Source organism: Canis aureus, chromosome 6 (assembly GCF_053574225.1).
Source record: "Canis aureus isolate CA01 chromosome 6, VMU_Caureus_v.1.0, whole genome shotgun sequence".
Taxonomy (NCBI): domain Eukaryota; kingdom Metazoa; phylum Chordata; class Mammalia; order Carnivora; family Canidae; genus Canis; species Canis aureus.
This window is the reverse complement of record NC_135616.1, coordinates 45303703-45319338: the sequence shown is the minus strand read 5'-3', so window position 1 is coordinate 45319338 and position 15636 is coordinate 45303703. Positions and strand designations below refer to the sequence as shown.

General features: G+C 42.0%; 1 long non-coding RNA gene across 7 annotated transcripts in view; it reads right to left on the bottom strand.

Annotated features, from left to right (window-relative positions):
• Nucleotides 1-15636, bottom strand: part of LOC144316006 (uncharacterized) — a 55608-nt gene that overhangs the window by 26379 nt on the left and 13593 nt on the right. For 6 of the 7 annotated variants that reach the window (XR_013381752.1, XR_013381750.1, XR_013381749.1 and 3 more), the window contains 2 exons: nt 5338-5574; nt 1338-1441 (listed from right to left, as the gene is read on the bottom strand). This is a non-coding gene — a long non-coding RNA (uncharacterized LOC144316006). The remainder of the gene's footprint in view (nt 1-1337; nt 1442-5337; nt 5575-15636) is intronic. The other variant, XR_013381747.1, reaches the window with a different exon arrangement.

The following is a 15636-nucleotide window of genomic DNA, read 5'->3' as shown; positions in this document are numbered from 1 at the left end:
GGCAGCTCCTTCACCTGCCTGGCAAGGTGGCAGGGATTCCTAGAAGAATGGGAATGTCCACCAAGGAGTCAACATGTGCCTCTTCAGTGTGCTGGTCTGAATAGTGGGATAACTTTTTATATGGTGGTTTGAGCCCTCAGAGTGTTCAAATGGACAGGAAGTGGAAGTTGCCAGTTTCTTAAGGCATGGACCCCAAACTGGCAAGGCATCACTTCCATCATATTTTTTTGCTCAAAGCAGGCATGGAGCCCACCCAGATTCAGGGAAAGGGGGCCATAGACCTTGATGGGGAGAGAAGGAAATGGGAGTTATTATTTAGTGTGTATAGAGTTTCAGTTTTGCAAGACGAAAATGCTCTGGAGATTGTTACACAGCAATGTGCATTTCCTTAAACACTACTCAACCATACATTTATGACAGGTAAGATGGCAAATTTTGTGTTATGTGCATTTTACTATAAGTAAAACTATGAATAACAAAATAAAAGAAACTCATTTGAAAAATGAACTGCTGACTTCCGGCTGCCATGTCATACATAACAACAACCAGCACATTCCCAAGACAGTCGGTAATCTCTTTAAGCTCATCTTGGCTGTCTCTAGGATCCAGGATTTTAATGCTGCCAACATTGTGTTGGTGGTATTATAATTTCCCTGAAATAAACATGAACACAAGACACAACAGAATGTGCCCAATGCCACTCTGAATTGGGTCCCACAAGGAAGGCGACAGAATGAAACGGGACAATTTGATATAACTTCATCTCCAGTTCAGGTAGTGGAATGTGTAGAAGTAGGCAAAATCAATCATTCAGAATGACTCTCAAATATTTTATTTACAGATGAAAAATCAGACACCCATATGGGAAAGATGACACTTTGAAAGGCTTAAAGATTACCTGAGGAAACAGAGGCAGAGATCATGCCCCTGGATTAGAAGACTGGAGCCTGTAAGTCCCATTTCTCCCTCCCCTCTCCATGGGAGAAATGTTAAAGAACAGGGTAAAAAAAAAAAAAAAAAAAAGAACAGGGTAGAGGGTCTGGTTCCAGCAGTTCTGTCTCCAACATGCCCCGTTCACAGTCATGGCCAAGGAATGGGGACACTGGGGACTGGCCTCAGGGCATACAAATTTGACCGTGCAAACATTTTAAATAATCATCTTAAAAGATCAGGTAAAACTTAAAATATTCTCTGCACTCAGTGAGAGGCTTCCTCCACCTCTCAAGCCATTGGCTCTTAATCTCTTGAACAGAGATGGATGGATCCCAACATCCAAGGTCATCCAAAGTCCACTGAGGCCCTTTAGACTCTCCTCCTTCCCATGCTCACGACCTTACCTGGAGAGCAGCCTCTGTGGTACATGAACACCCCGCTAACTGATAGAATCCCAACATGAAGGGGATAAGGAGATTTCCACGCCAAGTCACATCAAGAATGTGGCCTATAGATGAAAGTAAATGCAGAAATGTTAGTACTAAATCAGAACGACATGCTTGAGTATCACTGACATTTTTATGCTGCTAAGACAGATGAGTGATCACATTGACCACTGCCCAGTTTGTAGTGTCATAAACATAAATGACAAGGAAGTGAGCTATTTGGCCTTCCAAAGGTCAAGACAAGGGCAGCCCCAGTGGCTCAGCAGTTTAGCGCCGCCTTCAGCCCAGGGCGTGATCCTGGAGACCCAAGATCGAGTCCCACGTCGGGCTCCCTGCGTGGAGCCTCCTTCTCCCTCTGCCTTGTGCCTCTGCCTCTCTCTCTGTCTCTGTATCCCTCATGAATAAATAAATAAAATCTTTAAAAAAAAAAAAACATTATACAAAGGTCAAGACGAAACCAAGCCAGTTAGCAGGTTTGGGCCAGATACTGAAACCAAGGCCCAACTTACGTGCATCTCTGACCTTTTGCCCTAGAAATCCCATTTGGAGATGTCTATTCTAACCGTAATGGACAAATGTTGACTCTGTCCAGCATCCATCTTTGTGGAGACAGCATCCCTTCCCTTGGTGAATTTTTCCTCTCTTTTTCAACCACGTGGTTCTAGTGAAAGCTGCCAATCATAGTGACCACCCCCTGGACACAGTGGTTGGTCCAAAGTGGGTGTCCACGCATACCCCAGGCCAGGGAATTAGAGCCCTTTCCAGGGATTTTTACATACTGGTGTGAAGATTATTTTCTTTCCTCTGGGGTTTATGACTTGGGATGACTTACACCCAGAGCTATCTCACAGGATGTCCTTGACTCATTCAGGAAGATTATATAGCATAGGAGGAAATAAGATGAACCCCAGCGAGAAATGGACAGGACAGAAGGAGAGTGCCTTGTTCGAGCCCTTGGGACCATGTGGCAACCCTGGGGCAGCTCTTCTTCTGTCCAATAGATAAGCAAACATGTTCTATTTTTTGCTTCAGTTACTTTGAGTTGGGCTTCTGTCACAGAGATTCTCATTAATATACTAAGGAAATTATCAGAGATGCATACCAAGAATATTCATGGTAATGGTATATATAATATTAAGAAAAAGAGGACCTAAAAAAAAAAAAAAAAAAGAGGACCTGACAAGGGAATGGTTCAACAAAGTAGGGTTTATCTGTTGATAGAATGTCATGTAATCTTTAAAAATTATTTTTTAAAAATATTCAATAGTATGGAAATGCTTATGATGTGAAGTAAAAAGGTATAAAACTAAAATATACTATGATTCCAACTTATGTATATAGACACACACAGACATACACATATATGAAAGTGGAATATTTCTGGTGATTGGCAATGTATTTTCATGCTTTCATGTCTTATCATAATATTTTAGTTTTTTTCCAGTTTTATTGAGAAATAATTGATATACATCACTATAAATTTGAGGTGTATGGCATGATGGTTTGATTTACACATATTATGGAATGGTGATCACAATAGGTCCAGCTAACATCTAACATCTCATGTAGATACAATACAAAGAAAAAAAATTTTTCCCCCTTGTGGTAAGAACTCTTAGGATCTACTCTCTTCATTCAACATAGCAGTGTCAGCTACAGTCACTGTGCTGTAGGTGACATCCTGGTGCTTAGTTATCTTGTACCTGGAACTTTGTGCCTTCTGCCCCCCTTCTCATCTTCCTCCCCATGCCCCCCACCTCTAGTAACCACACTTGTGATCTCTTTTCCTATGACTTTGGTGTTTTGCTTTTTTTTTTCTTTTTAGATACCACATATAAGTGAGAGAGATCAAGCAGTATTTGTCTTTTGTCATAATTTTTAAATGTTAGCATATATTTTCTTTACAATGAATTTCAAAATAAACAAATTGTTTTTTCAAAAGTAGTAATAAATGCTTGCAGCCCATCATCACGTTCGCCAGTATGTCCATTATCTTTGAACCCTAAAAGGAGGTGTGTGTGACTTCGCATCATCTGAATCAACTCAGTAGAAACCATAGCAACTTCTAAGATCCATGTGATCTCTCTAAGACTTTACTGATTCAATAACAATCCATCCAAAGTGGGGAAAACATTGCAAATATTATACTAACCATTTGCCCCTGGTGTATCCACAGCAAGAGATGGTAGCTGATGAAGCATGTCTGAAGCTAGGGCATCTTGTGTCTTTCGATGGCCAGTTACAAAGTTAGATTTCATCTGGAGGTAGCAACAGCCAGAGCCCTTGAGGACATGACAGCCTTAGAGACAAACTATGACAATCTTCCCTTCCACCCTCCACGCAAATGGGCAAGACATGATGACTCTTCTTAGTGGCCTCCTCTGGCATGCCCTCTCCCTGTCTACCTCTGGGTATTCCCACATCCAGCCCCTGGAAGGCCTTCCCTTTACCCCTGTCATCCCAGCCCTCTGCCCAGGAGTTTCCCTCCATCCTGCCCATACAGCTCCTCCCTCCCATGACAGCAACCTCTGATAGCCCGTGGGGACACTGTGATTGTCCTCTTCCAACTTCAATTCATTTTCCCAGCTGCTTGAGTGTGTGGAGCTCTGCCACAAAGAGCCTCCTAGACCAAGGGAAGGGGTGCTCTCCTCACAAGGATGGATGCTGAACAGAGTCAACATTTGTCCATTACAGTTAGAATAGACACCTCCAAATGGGATTTCTAGGGCAAAAGGTCAGAGATGCACGCAAGTTGAGCTTTGGTTTCAGTATCTGGCCCAAACCTGCTAACTGGCTTGGTTTCGTCTTGACCTTTAGAAGGCCAAATAGCCCACTTCCTTGTCATTTATGTTTATGACATCCACAAACTGGACAGTGGTCAATGTGATCACTCATCTGTCTTAGCAGCATAAAAATGTCAGTGATACTCAAGCATGTCGTTCTGATTTAGTACTAACATTTCTATGTTCACTTTCAAATATTTGCTCCTTTTCTGGGGCCACCCACATTCATAGCTGATATATAGCAGAGTAAAAAGGTCCAGCCATCTCAGTCCAAATCAAGATATCTCTGAAGATGGTGGCCCTTCTAGTTCCAAAATGCCCAGCACTACCTGGGGTTGGCTGGGGCTGTCATCCCAGCTTGACTTCTTCCTCTGCCCAGTCCTGCTTCTGATCCCTCCCCTCCACAGATGCTGATCCCCAAGGCAATCCTTAATGAATACTCTGCACATCAAACACTGTCTCAGAGTCAGCTTTGTGTAGAATATAACCTGCAACATGGCCCTTATGATTTGAAGTCATTTTGGTCCTAGATCATAAATTACCTTGTGTACTTTGTTTTCACAAGGGTTTGCTTATCACTGGAAGCTTCTTGAGAGCAGAAGCTGCTTTTACATTTCTTTAGCATCCATACCACACTTCCCCCATCCTCCATCCCAGCACTCTGCTCTAAATTACGCTCAAGGATTTAGGATTACAAAAGCAAACATGCAAAGGGGCTTAGAAATTTTGTATCTACATTATTTGAAAATCACAATAGGGAAAATATGGACACTTGTCTCATATGCTTAGGCTGATATAACAAAATACCACACTGACTGGGTGCCTTAAACAATAGAAATTTAGTTCTTATGGGCTGAGAAGTCCAAGGGGAGTGGGGGCTGGCCAGTTGATCCCATTTCTGGTAGAGGACACAGAGAGAGGGGGATCTTGTGGCTCTCTTTCTTTTTACAAGGACATTATTTTCATCACAAGAGTCCCATCCTCATGACCTAATCTAAAAACTACTTCCCAAAGGTGCCATAGCTGGGGATTAGGGCTTCAACATATGAATTTTGGGGGAGGCACAAACAGCTCATAACAGCTCTTTTTTGAAACGACTTGTGTATTTCCATGAAGCATCTACCTTCCTGTTACCTGTAAAGCAAATGCAAAATGGAAAAAAAACACCCTCTTACCATGGTTTGTATTTCATTGGTCTTCTTGAACAGTGTGTCTCTTCACCTGTTTCATCCGCATTACGCTCTTTGGGCTGTTTTAAGTTGCATGATGTATTTATTTAAAATTCGCTGAAAGAATAATCCTTGGAAGTCACCAACGTGAGAAGCACGCCGAGGTGTACTATGGCGACACCTGGTGATAGGACTTGCAAAAACACCATGAGCCTCCTATAATGGCGGATGCCTGATTTATCCCTGAAGAAAATTGAATATAAAGGAAAATTTAAGGACGACTTAATAGAGTTAGTGACAGGGAGAAGAGGTGTGTGTGTGTGTGTGCGTGTGTGTGTGCACATCCACACATGTGTATATCTTCTTGTATATAGAAGATAGAAATGACCCACGACACCAACAAAAATGAGAGCAAGATCAAGGATGTATGGCTTAGCCTGCTCCTTGCTCTCCTGACCTCCTACAAGATGCTCGGCCACTTTAAGCCTCATTTTCTCATTTAAGGCAGAAAAAATTAATAATCCCTACTGAATTCTCTGAAGAGTGTAAGTGAAAAGTGTTTTGTGAATTGTGTGAACATTATGCTATATATATGTGTATGTATACATGTGGAATTAAGAATAAATGAGAGTTAAGAGAGCATGAGTAAAATTTATAATGGCCACATGCTCTAACAATATTTTTTTAATAGGACAATAACAGGTGAAGGTTTTTTAAAACCATTTTGAGTACATTTTTTAAAAGATTGTATTTGTTAGAGAGAGAGAGTGCACACAAACAGGGAGGAGAGGCAGAGGGAGAGGGAGAAGCAGACTCCTGGCTGAGCAGGGAGCCCCATGCTGGGCTCAATCCTATGAGCTGAAGGCAACTGAGCCACCAGGTGCCCATGGTTTTGAGTAACCATATTGGCAGTGGTGATATTATTATTGTTGCTTTAAGACAGTTGTGTGAGTATTAAGGATAAAGCAAATGGGTGAGTATGGAATATTCTATTATCCATTTATGTTTTTGAGAACCAACTACTTGATTTGGAAAGAAAGGTATATAGCTGTAAGAGAAAAGGTTAAGAAAAACCTTGTAGTCCTGATTTTGAAGCACCAGTATGAACAGGTGGGGTATTTATTTATTTATATGTTTATTATAACATATAACCTGGGATGCCTGGGTGGCTTAGTGGTTGGGCACCTGCCTTTGGTTCAGGGCGTGATCCCAGGTCCTGGGATTGAGTCCCACATTGGGCTCCTTGCAGGGAACCTGCTTCTCCCTCTGCCTGTGTTTCTGTCTCTCTCTCTCTCTCTCTCTCTCTCTCTCTGTGTCTCTCATGAATAAATAAATAAAATCTTTTAAAAATAAAAAAGATTTATTTAAAAAAGATTTATTTGTTTAAAAAAAGACTTTATTTATTTATTCATGAGAGACACACAGAGAGAGAGAGAGACAGGCAGAGGGAGAACCAGGCTCCATGCAGGGAGCCTGACATGGGACTCGATCGCAGGTCTCCAGGATCATGCCCTGGACCAAAGGCGGTGCTGAACCGCTGAGTCACCTGGAGTGCCCAAAATCTTTAAAAAATATATTTGTAACATATAACCTCCAGTGAAAAGGCTCAGAAAGAAAACAGAAACCAACACAGGAGAAAAGAGTATCTTTAGTACTGATTATTATTTTGAAATGCTATTTCCCACTAACAGACACCAGGGCTTCTTAAAGAAATGGCTGATTCCTGGTTTGGGACAGGAAATGTACACATTGGCCCCATCATATCACTAATTATATCAGATTGCAACACAGCTATGGTAGACCACTAGATGTTGTAAAAAGTATTCAGGAGCCAATTTTAAGAGGCATCCACTTGCCAAAGATGGAGCAGTTTCTGCTTCACTAATTCCAAGGGACTGAAATTGTTTAAATCCATAGGTTCATAGTTACATATATTTTAAAAATTTGGGGCACTTGGCTGGTTCAGTCAATAGAGTATGAGACTTGATCTTGGGATTGTGAGTTCAAACACCACACCTTAGAGCTTAATTTAAAAAAACAAACAAATAAACAAAACTTTAAATCACCACATTTGGAGGATGCTAGGGAAAATTGCAAAATTATCTGGAAAAAAATGGTACATAATTGGAAAGAATGAAGCACTTTTCTTACCTTTCCTACATGATTTGTACAACTGTGACCAAATGGTAGATGAAGGGTGGCATTTCTTTATGAAAATATTACATGGAGGGACACCTGGGTGGCTCAGTATTTAAGCATCTGCCTGCGGCTCAGGGTGTGACCCCGGGGTCCTGGGATCAAGTCCCACTTCGGGCTCCCCACAGGGAGCCTGCTTCTCCCTCTGCCTGTATCTGTGCCTCTCTGTCTCTCATGAATAAATAAATAAAATCTTTTTTTAAATGCTACCCCTAATAAATGAAATAGAAGTGATGGAAATGGAATATTACCACTTTGCACTCCCAGTGAATTAATGGATTTAGGCATTAAGCATCAGTGGTTGCTAACATAACAAAAGAGAATCAGACTGCCTCCTGATTCAAGATCATGTCACCACTTATGTTTTTGCCAAAGGGATGAACCTAAATCTCACCAAACCTCAGCCTGATTCAGCTGCCCAGTGGTAGGAAATCCAGAACATGCTGAACTGCACCCAGAGTGTGTCATCGGCAACATCCAGACTGTAGGGCATTTGACCAGCCAAAGGACTTGGGTTTTTCAGTAGATAAACCATAAAGCTGAGAAAGGGATCAAGGGGAAACTTGAAGATTTAGAGATTTAAAATCATATCAAAAATTTTAAATGGACAACCATAAAGTCCCAGGGTATTCACTTGGGTGAAAGAACAAGGTAACAAGAGCAAGTGATTATTTTACTGGTTACTTGGGAAGAAGGGTATGATGGGTAAGGGACACATGGAGGGTCTTCTCAGTGGCTGGCAAAACTTTATCTCTTGACCCGGGTAGTAGTTACGAGGGTGTTACAATGATTCATTAATATATGTTTTATAATTAAATAATAATACGTTAAATATTAATATAATAGGATGTCAATATTACATTTTTAAAAATATTTTACTTATTTATTCATGAGAGACCCAGAGAGAGAGGCAGAGACATAGAGGGAGAAGCAGGCGCCATGCAGGGAGCCTGATGTGGGACTCGATCTCAGGACCCCAGGACCATGCCCTAAGCCGAAGGCAGACGCTTAACCGCTGAGCCACCTAGGGGTCCCTCAATATTAAATTAAATGTTAATTTAACAACTCAATTTTGAATAGTAAGTATTAAATTAAAAACTAATATACACCTGACGATTCATTATGCTATACGTTTGTTTTATGTGATTTTCTGTATCTGTGTCTTGTTTTGCAACAAAAAGCCCTAAAAAAAAAAAAAAGAAAGAAAGAAAGAAAGAAAGAAATTGGGTGGCAGAAGTCCACACTGCGATGCGAGCATACAGAGGCTTTTTGTAACTTTGTTTTATAGTTGATAAGGTAATGACAGTTACTTGGGTTGGCCACCAGGGTGTGCTGTCTGCGCTTGCACTGGTGAAGAGAGCCTTCGTTTCCGTAGTGCCACGTGAGGATCAGGATAAAGCAAGCCATTATTCATTGTCCTTTGATCTCCATCTACAGAAGTGAGTGTCAGTATTGGCAAATCTTATTTGGAAAGTTAGATCCAACATGTGAATACAGTGTAGATACCGAAAATTGGGTAGCTCTGTCCTCCTTTAGGGTAAGCCTTAATTTATTTAAGAAGTTATTATAATAAAACGACATGAGCCATCACAACAAAACATTAGGACCTAACATGTGGAGCAGGAAAGGTGAACACTGGTGGCGGGTTCAGTAAGTCTTGAGGGCTATTCAGATGCTCCATCATACCTGCCACCCAGCTCTGAGAGGACAGTGAACAGCATAGCAGCCTTTGAGGGCCAATGAGGAATGAGAGATGGTCTCTGAAGGGCCAAGATGGGGCCGGTGGGACCACTAAGCTAAGAACCATCCTTCCTGAGCTACAGTGTGGAGAGGGCAGCTGTTCATTGAATTTTATTGCTCTGAGCTCAGGCTAAGTTTGACAGGCCTGCCTCTGAGGTGAGAAACAGAGGCTCTTTTGTAGTAGCTGCTTATCTGTTCTCAAAGGGGCTGAGCAGGTGATACAACCTCTGTCTCTTAATAAATTGCAGGCCTCAGGTGCTTTGTATTGCTAAGAAAATAGAAAGCTTATGAATTGTTCAAAGAGGCTTCAAGTTTTACAATTTTTCTACAAGGTTGCAGTAGATGATACAACAGTGAATCTTGGCTTTTGGTAACCTAATTGTTACTCTTGTCATTTTGCCATATATCTCCAGCCATCCCAAAGGTGTGATACAGGGTACCTGGGCATGATGTGTAAACACTTGTTAGAATGTATTAGAAAACTCATTGTGGTTAGGTTTTTCTTTTTTTAAGATGTATTTATTTTAGAGGAAGAAAGAGAGGGCACGAGCTGGAGGGGCAGAAGGAGAGAGAGAGAGAATCTCAAGCAGACTTTGTACTGAGCACAGAGCCTGACACCGGGCTCAATTTCATGACCCTGAGATCACGACCTGCACCAAAACCAAGAGTCAGCCACCTAACCAACTGCACCACCCAAGCAATCCTGATTCTGGTTAATTTTTGAGAATTGACAGCTTAGTTCATCAGAGACCTATCCTTCCTGCTGTGACGATGCTATCTTGGCAGTGGAGAGGTGGGATGCTGGTTGGTAGCAGGGAAAGGAAAGCGGGGGGGATGAGCTGCAAGACCATGCTTAGAGGATCACCACTGGAGAATCCTGCTCACTGGACCCCAAGATTCATCCCTACTCTCTAGTGTCATTTAGGGACCCCATGACTCAACCCAGAGCCAAAATCCAGCCTCTCTCACTCAAGGACATTCCTAGGAGCTTCAGGTATATACTTTGCTCCAGGCCTGCCCCTGTTTTGGGTACCCCATGGTGTCCCAAACTCCCAGCCCTCCCAGGTCACGTCCCAGACTCCCCCTCCTGCTCCCAGAATGCCTCCCCCGGGGCCCCTCTTCTGATGCACTTGCAGTGGTGCAGTGGTTAAGAAACAGACTCTGGTCTCACAGAGAACCAAGTTAGAGTTTCAGCTGAGCTACTTCTCTGTGACCTTGGGCAAATCATCTAATTTCTCCAAGGCTTGGTTTCCTTTTCCATTAAATAAGGATAGTAAGGATAATAATATTGATGTCATATTGATTTTTTTACAATGCAAACACTCCCCTGGAACCAACACCCAAATCAAGAAATAGAGCAGCCGGTGCCCAGGACTGCCATCTCCTCCTATTCATTGGCCTGGCTCCTGACTTACAGACCATAGATTTATTTGTCTGCTTTTGAGCTTTACACAGATGGTCACCTCCAGTGTATATACTTTTATGTCTAGTTTTTTCCACGCAACCTTCTATTTCTGACATTCACCCACGTTGTATTCTTTCCTTCTCACTCTACTGACGATGAGCACTTGGGTTGTTTCCAGTTTGGGTTGTTACTAAGAAAGCTGCTAGGAACATGCCAGATGTAGTCATAAGCAGTAGAAAATAAACACGCTAACCCTCTCCTGAACTGGGGCAGAACAAATTCTAGACTGAAATATCACACATGTTATGGGGTTACTACTGACAGGTGACATGGCAAAATAGAAAAAAAAATACTGGGTTTTAGACAAGATGCATTCATGATTGAATTCTGGACTTTCCACTTACTAATAGTGTGATTTTGGACAGTTACTTGGCCTCTCTGAGAATCAGTTTCTTCACCTGAAAGGTGGTAATAAAAATATCTCCATCATTTGTTGGTAGAGATGGCCACTGGCCACGGCCTGGCAGGGCACCTGGCATGGAGGGGCCTGTGCAAAGGTGGAGCTGACACCCCTGCCAGCGTTCAAGGGGTGGGAGGCTAGCACAGGTACAATGGGAGGAGCCCCTTCTCTCCTGGATGCATGTCCTCAGGGTATTTACTCAAGTGTATCCCCTGGAAATAATTTTATTATCAAAGTAACAAAGGGCAGAGACATTTAAAAATTTTCAGAATGACCAACTGAAACAAATGAATCTAACTGCACCTCAAGTGCCATATCCAAACAGATAAATATAAAACAGAACTAAAACTGTGGAGTGTACCCTAAGGACCAAAGACAAAGATAGAAAAATAGGTACATAGAGCAATAGGTACAAAAAGATAGAGCAATTCATTATCTTAATATCTTAGGAACCAAGATTTTCAGCATAAAAGAAAAGAGGTAAAAACGTAAAATTCAGAAAGGTTAAGTAAAAAGTTTGTGACCATTAATATGTACTATTAGTTAATAAACAGTGACTGTCTACTGAACAGACTGGGAAACAAAGACACCTAATGTCACTGAGCATTCCTGATGTCCATATTGTAAATATCCTAATTTGAATATCAACATAAATTCATGATTTAATGAAATTTTTCTTTCTGCCTCTGCCCACTGAAAAAGCCTAGAAGCAATGGCATCCCAGGAACAGTGAGGTCACCTAGCAACTGGTTCTTGGTTTTCAAATACTTTACTCAGTTAAATATATATATAATATATATAAATTTATATTATATATTTACTCACTTAATATATATATACTCACTTAATAAATATATTTATTAATATTATATATATATATATATATATATATATATATATATATATATTTATAGCTTGTTTGTTTTAAATGAAATGGCTCTTTGGAGAAATGGTGAGTCCAGATCCATGGCAGAAAATACACAAGATGTTCCAGGGATATCTTTTGTGTCCAAAAGTAAGAAAAAAAAAAAAAAAAGGTAAGAAAACTATTGAGGACCTCGGGATCTTCTCAAAGATACAGGACCCAACCTGATAGGGCCAAAAATGGAACAATTTCAATTTGAATGTCAGAAAGACTAATGACTGCAGTGGATTAAAAACAACAAAATTATAAAGATCCAAGCATTTCTGACCCCAATCATCCTCCTTCTCCACCACCACCACCAAAAAAAGCCTGCATTGCTTGTCTTTGGAGGTTATTAAGGTACCAACACATTTTCCTGCTTTCCTAAATGAAGGAAAAGTCAAGCATTTATCCTGCCTTCCTATTCAGCTTGTATTTCTAGGTAACCAAACACTCGATGAACTTATTCTTTTAGAAGTCCAGTTAATAAATCCAGAAGCAATGGTAGCCACTAATTAAAAAATGGGTCTAGGCCACAATCATCAATGACTACTAAAACCATCAGCTGAAAGGAACTTTAATCCTTTTTTTTTTTTTAAGGAGGGAGAGATGGAGGGAGGGGCAGAGGGAGAGAGAGAATCCTAAGCAGACTCCATACCCAGTGTGGAGCCTGACATGGGACTCCATCTCATGACCTGAGATCATGACCTGAACTGAAATAAACATTTGGATTCTTAACGGACTGAGCCAGCCAGGTGGCTCCTAAATCAAGCTTTTTCAATAAACCACTGAAAGTACTTGCAAAACCTTGGCAGTAACTAGAGAGCTGGGCATCCATGCTAACTGAGACTGGAGAGCCAGGGGTCAGGAGGTGAGGGGCACCTGAACCTTGTCAAGGATTTTGGTCTTTATCCTAAAATCAATAAGAACCAATGAAAGGCTCTGGATGGTGAAATACAAGGTAGGATGTTAAATGTCGTGGCTACGCTGCAGCACATGAGGTGGGGTGGGCTGGATGGGGTGAGGCAGAGGCTGGAGTGGAAGCAGGAAAATCAGCTAGGAAACTACAAGAATCTGGGAATCCAGCCAGAAGATGATAGTAGCTCTCCTGGAGATCAGGAAGGCAGGGGAAGAAGCAAGTAGATATTAGTCATGTGATGATGGGCTATGGGGTGGGGGTGAGAGGAAATAAGGAGGAACAGGAAAAGAGGGTTTCTGGTTTCTGGACTGAGCACCTGCGTGAGTAGGGTGCCTTTTAATGAGGGAGAACACCATGGGGGCGGGGGTCTGACAAGAAAGATGATGAGCTCAGTTCCAAACCCATCAAGTTGAAGTCCGCAGGAGAGAGCAGGGGGAGTTGTCAGGCAGGGAGATGGAGCCTGGACCTCAGAGGATGGGAGCCTGCCTTGGGAAGCACACAGTGAGTGCAGTCTGGCAAGGGCCCAGTTTGCTGGGCAGTGTGTAAAGTGGCCTCAGCACCAAGGGAAAAGCCCCAAAGAAAGTGAGGGGATGGGAGGGGAGAAAGAAGATCTCAAAGTGGAGGCCAGAAAGCAAGCAAAAGGAGTAAGAAAGACTAGCACCATCAGGATATAGGGAGGATGAACAACCCAGCAATTGTACTATTAGGTACCTACTCAAATGATACAAAAATACTGACTCGAAGGGATACATGCACCCCAATGTTTATAGCACCATTTTCTACAACAGCCAAATTATGGACACAGCCCACACGTCCATCAACCGATGAATGGATAAAGAAGATGAAGTGTGTATTGTATATATGCGATGGAATATTACTCAGCCATTAAAAATGATAAAACTTTGCCATTTGCAACAAAGTGGTTGGAACTAGAGGGTGTTATGCTAAGGGAAATAAGTCAGTCAGAGAAAGACATACTTTATGATTTCCCTCATGTGAAATTTAAGAAACAAAACAGATGAACATAAGAGAAGGGGAAAAAAAGAGGGAAGCAAACCATAAGACTCTTAACTATAGAGAACAAACTGAGAGTTGCTGGAGAGAAGGTAAGCAAGGGATGAGTAAAGGGGTGATGGTGATAAGGGAGAGCACTTATGATGAGCGCTGGGTGTTATATATGAGTGATGAATCACTATATTCTCCTCCTGAAAACAATATTACACTATATGTTATTTAACTAGAATTTAAATAAAAATTTGGAGAAAATAAAATCTTTAAAAAGGGGGGAGGTGCCTGGGTGGCTCAGTGGTTGAGTGTCTGCCTTTGGCTCAGGTCACAATCCTGGGGTCCTGGGATGGAGTCCCACATTGGGCTCCCTGGATGTAGCCTGCTTCTCCCTCTGCCGATGTCTCTGCCTCTCTCTGTGTCTCTCATGAATAAATAAATAAAATCTTTTTTAAAAAAATTTTAAGAAAAAAAGTTCAGGGAGGATAATTGATGGTTTGTAATAGCCATGTACAGGGACAGAGGATATCTACACCCAAGACGGACACAGTACAATGTATAGACTTGTCAAATCACTATGTTGTACACCTGAGATTAATGTAATTGAAAAGTTTAGGGGAAAAAAAACCACAATGTTAGCTATGTGATTGGATGGCCAAGGTAAATACGTGAAAATGGTCTTTGAGAGTTATGTTTTTGAAATATATAGTGAGGGGTATCTGGGTGGCTTGGTCGGTTGAGCATCTGTCTTCAGCTCAGGTCATGATCTGAGGGTCCTGGGATCGAGCCCCAAGTCAGGCTCCCCGCTCAGAGGGGGTCTGCTTCTCCCTCTGCCTCTGCCCCTCCCTCCACTTGTGTGCGCTCTCTCTCTCATAAATGAATAAAATGTGTGTTTTTTTTTTTAAGAAGAAATATATGCTGAATATTTGGGGATAAATGATACGATACCTGGTATTTCCTTCAACATAATCCTGGGGTGGGGTGGGAGGCAGTGGGTACCTGAGTGGGAGCTACTAACTGGGAGCTGAACACATGGAGGCTCACTGTGCTGTGCTCTCTACTTGGGCACCTGTCTGAAACTTCCCATCACAAAGTTCTTATTTTCCCATAATAAAAAGGAGTCTCTGGATTTATCATTAAGGAGATCATGAATAACCTTCGCATAAATAGTTCCTACAAGGGAAGGAGCCAGCCTGAGTGGATGATGCAGTACCTGAAGGTTCAGCCATGAAGCTGGTCAGTGTGGACAACAGACAACTTGAAGGAATCCTGCTGCCTGGAGGAGGAGACAGGAGTAGGCAGAGCAGGATGTGAGGCTGGAAGGGAATTTTTCTTTTCCAGAGGAGGTAGATGGGAGCTTGGTTATAGGGCTGAGCCAGCGGATAAGGAGAAGTTGAATGAGGAAGGAGCTTGAGAACATAGGGAATGGAAAGAAGCTTCCTGACAAAGAAACTGGACTTAGATTAGGAGAGAACAGCCCTCTCCCTGGTACAAAGGAAAAGGAGAAGTGGTTGTGGGTGGAGGAGGGCTGTGGCCCCCATGTCCCCTCAGCTGGAGTGACATGAAGGGTCCAAGACCTAACATGGAACAATGTTTGAAAAGGAGAGAACTCCCTAGGAAAACATCATAGGGTCGTGTTGAGGATCAGAGAAGACATTGGCTAGCATAAAAACTTC